The following is a 6,814-nucleotide window of genomic DNA, read 5'->3' on the forward strand; positions in this document are numbered from 1 at the left end:
GATAATGACTTTGTTGCCCTCAGCTGTAGACTCCCCCGTCACGCCAATTTTCCTTGTAAATCCTGCTCATTTCGTCCTTTTCTCTCGCTAGACCATCTCCTTCATTACTTCCTTGATCTAGCGATTTTCTTCACAAACCTGGCTTAGGAAACGTGTTAGACCCAGCAATTTATAACATTTTTTTTTGCACATTACGGATGCATGAAATTAGGCTTATCAATGTGCTTAATCGAATATTATGTGCAAGAAAATTGCTAAAGTGTGCAGGTTTAGTTACAAGTCAGGACGAAAGGGGCGAAGAAGATTTATGTGAAAAGTGCCAGAAGGGTGCAACACTGACCAGGATGCATGCCGCGGAGCTTGAGCAAGAGAAGGGAGGAAAATGCAACAAAACGATCAACTGTTGGGAAGAGGAGCATAATTGTCATTTCAGTAGAAGAGAAGCCCTAGGGATTGGGGCAAGCCGCCCTATAAATAGAAGATCAAATGAAGAAAAAAAGGACACACGTCTTTGGAGACTAGCTCCATCACTCTCTTAGCTCGCTTTCTAGTCTAGATTTCACTTGAAGACTTCGGCCACCTGCCGGAGGGGGAGTCATCGTTCCATTCCAGCCAGTTGTCGTCGTAGCTTAGATGTTTTCCAATCTTATCACTCTTCAGAGCCCAAAATAATCTTTACTCGTTTTATTTCATGATTTCCTAGTTAAAGTTCTTGTCATTCTTGCATTCGAAGTTGATCTTAGTTAACTACTTTATTTGAAACATCTTTTGGTTCTAATCTTGAATGCAATGAAGTTAATTTTGGTTTATTTCGGGTTTCGATTGTCGCTTGATTTCACTCTGCCTAGTTAGATAGATCTAGAGTTTTTACGTCGATTCATTTGTTGCATGTTCAAATCTGCCTAGCTAACTAGATCTAGTAATTTCTCAAGTGATTACAAGTTTTAATCGGTGTAGTCTTTCGGAAATGCATGGGATCGGTGTTTATTTCGTTTTTGTCACCTTGCATGTTGGTCAGTTTACGTGGTCATGGATTTCTACACGAATTGGTGCTCGTAATCTGTTTTCGAGTCTAAATTTGGATTTACGATTTCAATATCAAGCTTTCGTCTATGGAGTTCTCGATTTTCCTAATTTTTGTTACTTGATGAAGAATAAAATGTCACAATTTGAGTTTGTGACCACCTTTATGCTTTTAGCCACCTTTTACTTTTGTCCTTTTACCATTTCAGCTTTTTCTACATAACTGGGTAGTTAGTTGGTCAGCGCAGTTTGTTATTCTTTGTTGCTTTTGTCTATCCATTTATAGTAAGATTTCACTTTTCAAATGCACACTAGCAGTTGATACGCTCGGATTTTGTACTGTATTAAGGCCCTTATTTGGTATGTTTTCAATATCTAAATCGCAATTCATGTCCATATTTTGCATATTTTATCTATTTCGGTATTTTGACATGTTTTGTGAGAATTGTGCATATTTGAGCTGAAAAGATTGGAAAAAAAGTCGAAGATAGAACTCTGGAGCATTCAAGCCGTCCAGCGGCCCGCTGCACCATGCACAGCGACCGCTGGACCATAGCGACCGCTACACCCATAGTGGCCCGCTCCGGAGAAAGTTTTGCTAAAAGTCTGAAGACGCCCAATGACCGCTGGGGAGTGCACAGCGACTGCTCGCCAAGGTGTAGCGGTCCACTGCGATAACGCGGCGCACGAGTTGACCTATTCTCTCTCCAGATTTTACCAAAATTAGCCACCTTTTTCCTTCCACCAATAGGATTCGAACCATCCCCTATAAATACCCCCTCAAACCTCTTCATTCAACACACACTTTTTGCCTCATAATTCTAGAGCATAATATTTGAGAGTTCTTCGCCGTGCAAGAGGTTGAAGACGGATTCAAGTGAAGATCAAGGCTACTAGGATTCTACCTTTGGGTTTTGTCGCTTTAGTTCTTATATTTACTTTGTTTTCCCTTAATACTATGTTTCTAGATTATTCTATCATGTGTAACTAAATTCATAGGATTCTAGGGATGTGTTAGTAACGACTTTGGTTATACAATTCCTTTTTCTATTTAATATCCATTTTGTTTTTACTTCGTTTCTTCCTTAAGTTGTTCCTTAATACTTCATGCTTGAGTGACACATTCGATGTAGATTTAATATAACTTGCTACATAATCGTGAAAGGAGTGTGGCGAGTTAGATCCACTTAATAGACACTACAATTAGCTTCCCTTAAAACAACACTTTTAATTGAGAGTGATGACTTTTCAAGGGTCTTAGGAGCTTTTAGGAGTTACGAATCTAGGATTGACAACCCTAGTGTTAGTAATCTACGCTTGTACCGCATGGGCATAACTAGTGTGACTCGTTCTATCGAAGTATATACTGTGCTAGGGTATTGTAGTTGGAATTTGTATAACCATAACTGTGAACGCGCATCCCTGGAATTCTCTTATCTCATATATTTTCTCTCTAGTTTTTGTTGCAATTAGCTATTTACTGCTTTCAATTATCTTGTTTTCAAAAAAATTTCAAAAATCTCTGTTTCTCCAAATAGTAAAAGAAGCTTAGTAGAAGGTAGCCAGTCGGTGATATTATTCCCCGTGTTCGACAACCTGGTACCGGCCTTTAACTATACTAGATCTACCCTGTATACTTGCAGGTATTTTTAGTGCTAATAAAAAGTGCATCCAGTTTTTGGCGTCGTTGCCGTGAAATAACATCACTTTTTGATTGATATCTTCCAACAGACTATTTTGCTACTTTGGATTTACTTGCTTTCAGTTTTTAATTTTTAGTTTTAATTTTTCTTTTTTGTCTCTTTCAGGCAGTTTAGGCAAACGCGCTCTGGGAAGGACAGCTTAGAGCCGCTCGATCTCGAACTTGAAAAGACACGTAGGAGAATAAGAAGTGAACGACTAGCAATGGAGGACGAAGACAACATAACTGAGTGTAGCTATTACAGGCTCAAGTAAAGCTCCTGATGGATGAGAAGCTCGCCAAAGAGGCGCACGAGAAGAAAATCAGGGAGATGGTCCTTGTTATGCAGCTGTTCAACCACGGGAACGTTCTTACGTTTTCCGAAGGCTCTCGTGTCGACGCTAACAATTTTGACTGTGCATACCCTTTATTCAAAGGGTTGAGCAACATCCTTTTGAAGGTAGGGTCTCAAAAGATGCAAACCGTCACCTCTCGAGGTTCGTGAAAATTGCCAACACGCTGAAGTTGAATGGTGTCAACGATGACGCCATTAGGGTACGACTCTTTCCCTTTTCCCTTACAGATTCTGCTAAGGAGTGGTTTGAGTGTCTACCTACAGAGCAAGTATCCACGTGGAAGGACATAGTGGCAGCATTCTTCGTCAAATACTATCCATCGGGCACCATAGTAAAGTTGAAGAGTGAAATCTTCCAATTCATTCAGCGCCTAGACAAGCCCCTTTATGAGGCCGTTGCTCATTTCAAAGGACTCCTCCGCAAGTGCCCCAACCATGGTTTCAACGTGGACCACCACGTAGGTATTTTATATAATGGCTTCAATGAGCAAATCTGTGCTATGTTGGATTCAGGGGCCAACGAAGGATACCTAAAGAAGAGCGGAGCAGAGGCTATGGCTGTGATAGAGGAATTTGCCACCAATAGCCGCAGGTGGTCGAAGGAGAGGCATCAAACCAGGAGAGTTGCAGCAATAGAGGCAGACGAGGAGAGCTCCTTTGCGAAGGAGTTGGCAGAGCTTAAGGTTAGGGTGAATCAGATGGAGACATCAAGGAGAGAAGATTCGGTCCCACCGACTTCGGTTATTGCAGCCACCAAACCCGACGCTGAAGCCACTCCTACCGAGGATGTCAACTATGTGCAACAAGGAGGCGGCCCCAATAGATCTTTCAACAACAATAATTATCGCCCTAACCAGGGGGTGGTAATTACAATAATAATGGGAACCGTCCTCACCCCAACCTTTCGTACTCTAACAATAATTCTTGCAACCCCTTGCAGGATTTAATGTGAGTAAAGGTGGAGTGGTTGAGTCCGCAAAGAAGGAGGAGAGATATGAGGCAGAGATCATGAAAATCCTTGAAGTGCTCGTGCAAGATAGAAAGACCAACGACACCAAGAGTGGAGTCGTGGAAGCAAGGTTGAACAACCTCGAGGCTGGAATAAACACGATCATAACTGCCATCACCTATATCAAAACTCAGATGGACCAAGTCCAACAAAAGATAGATGAGGACAAGAAGGCAGCAACACGAATGGCTGACATCAACAAAAAGTGGGTCGCAAAGCAGAAAATGGGGGCAGAATGTAGCTCTGGGGCGCAAACCGGAGCCTGCTCGACGCCCAGCGGACCACTGCAAGCCTTGCAGTGGGCCGCTACCGAGCCCGCAGAAGCACCCGCGACGAAAGATGCTCTCATGCGACACAATGGATTGTACTCCCTTTTCAGCCAAAGAGGAAGTTTAAACTTGAGGAGCAATTTAAGCACTTCTTGAATATGTTATGCAAAGTGCACATTAATATCCCCCTTGTTGAATCATGGCAGGAAATACCTAGATATGCAAAACAACTTAGGGAGGCCGTGATGCGAAAGAAGAAGCCTACTAAGGCAGATCTTAAGTGGCCTCTCCATTGCAGTGAGATCATTCAACGAGAGAAGACAGCGAAGCAGAGGGATCCAGACCAGTTCATCATAAGGTGTTCAATCGGCCAAGGAAAAGTGGACAAAACACTCTGCGATCTTGGAGCAAGCATCAACATCATGCCACTCAAGTACTACGAAAAGCTCAACATCGGACCCCTTACGACTACGGACTGCACGATAAGGTTGGCCGATAACTCCGCAATCAAGGCAGTAGGCATGATCGAGGATATATCGGTAAAAGTTGATGATTTCATCTTCCCCGCTGATTTCATTATACTTGATATGAAAGTTGATAAAAAGGTGCCACTAATCATCGGAAGAGATTTTCTTGCCCTAAGCAAAGCTCTCATTGATGTAGGTAGGGGGAGATCACGCTTAGCGACAATGCTAGCAAGTCCACCTATAAGATATAGAGCGAAGTGCTGAAATACATCGAGGCACAAAGAGCCAAGATGGAGTACGAGTGCAGAGTCATGATGATGACCAACACTACGAAGCCTAAAGGGCCGAAAGAAGGGGAAGATTGCTCTAACCCTTCTATTTTTGTCATTAATGCTGTACCTCCAGCCCCGAAACAGGGCAAGCCTAACCCCCCTAAAGTTGCACCGCAGGGAAAACCGAAGGGGAAAAAGAAGAAGAAGGCTCAGTCGCATGATGACCCCGAAGTCTAGGCTCGAAAGGAAAGTACAAATGGTGGAAGAAGATGGGCACGAAATTGGTCCAATTTGCGGTTTTCAGCACAAAGGTCACTGATTCGCCCACCTAGTTGGGTCACTTCAAGTTGAGCCAACGACTTTAAAATAAAGGCGCTAGTTGGGAGGCAACCCAATTTGTTTACTTTTATATTCTCTTTGTTTTTCGTTATTTTCATTTTCTTAAAAAAAATTAACTCACGGCGCCCGCTGCATAATCCACAGCGGTCGCAACAGGTGTGACACGTGTGCAGGAATAGGGCCGGGCCGTAGCGGTCGTTGCATAGGGCCGCAACGGCCTGGGAGAACGCGCCATTTTCTGAAGACCTGCAGCGGTTGTTGTGCGACACGCAGCGGTCGCTGCACGAGAGCAGAATCGCGAAACTACCTATTAAGGTCTGTTTTTCTCACTCTCTTCATCATCTTTTCTCTCCATTCTCTCTTGCACACGAACCCCACTCAAATTCATCTATTGCATATCGATTCTCAAGCTTTCGTCGTCCAATTCACTCCAAATCAAGGTATGATTCCTAACTCAAATTTCTGAGTTCATGTTTAAATTCTTCCATGGATATTGTGCTATTTGATGAATTGTTCGGTTGTGAAGTTTGTTTTACCAGGGGGATGAGTTTGGTGATGATCTTTCGTATTTTGAACGGTTATATTTTTGTTATGGGTGATGATTTGTGAGTTTTTGAGAGCATTTTTCCCTTTTGTTCTTTGTTGTTTATGCATTGCAATCATGTTCATAGCATTGTGAGGCTATTATTACTTCCATGAATTGCAATACATGTGTGATTTATAGAGATTGTTAGATTGTGTTGATTATGTTGATACGTCTCTGCATGGGGGATTAATTCACGTTGGGGGATGGATTATTGTTGTTCTTTTGTGTTTATATTGTTTTACATGTCTACATGATACACTTTAGAAAACATGTCAGGTACAAACTTGCACAACATGGTTTATTCTTGAATTGTAGCTTGGTTGATTGCAAGTTTGGGGGAAAACCCTTGTTTGTCATTTGTTTGGTGCTCTTTTTATGAGTTTGGTTTTCTTTGTAGGATAATGACAACAAGAGGTTTTCCCCCAAATAAAGAAAACCAAACTCATAAAAAGAGCACCAAAACAAATGACAAACAAGGGTTTTTCCCCAAACTTGCAATCAACCAAGCTACAATTCAAGAATAAACCATGTTGTGCAAGTTTGTACCTAACATGTGTTCTAAACTGTATCATGTACACATGTAAAACAATATCAACACAAAAGAACACCCATAATCCATCCCCCAATGCAAATTAATCCCCCATGCAGAGACGCAACATTTTAAGCAACGAAACCAACAATCGCTGTCAATTACTCATGTATTGCAATTCATGGAAATAATAATAGCCTCACAATGCTATGAACATGATTGCAAAGTATAACAAAGATCAAGGAGGGATTTCACTATCAAAACACAAAATTCATCACCCAATT

This window comes from Salvia hispanica, chromosome 6 (genome assembly GCF_023119035.1).
Source record: "Salvia hispanica cultivar TCC Black 2014 chromosome 6, UniMelb_Shisp_WGS_1.0, whole genome shotgun sequence".
Taxonomy (NCBI): Eukaryota; Viridiplantae; Streptophyta; class Magnoliopsida; order Lamiales; family Lamiaceae; genus Salvia; species Salvia hispanica.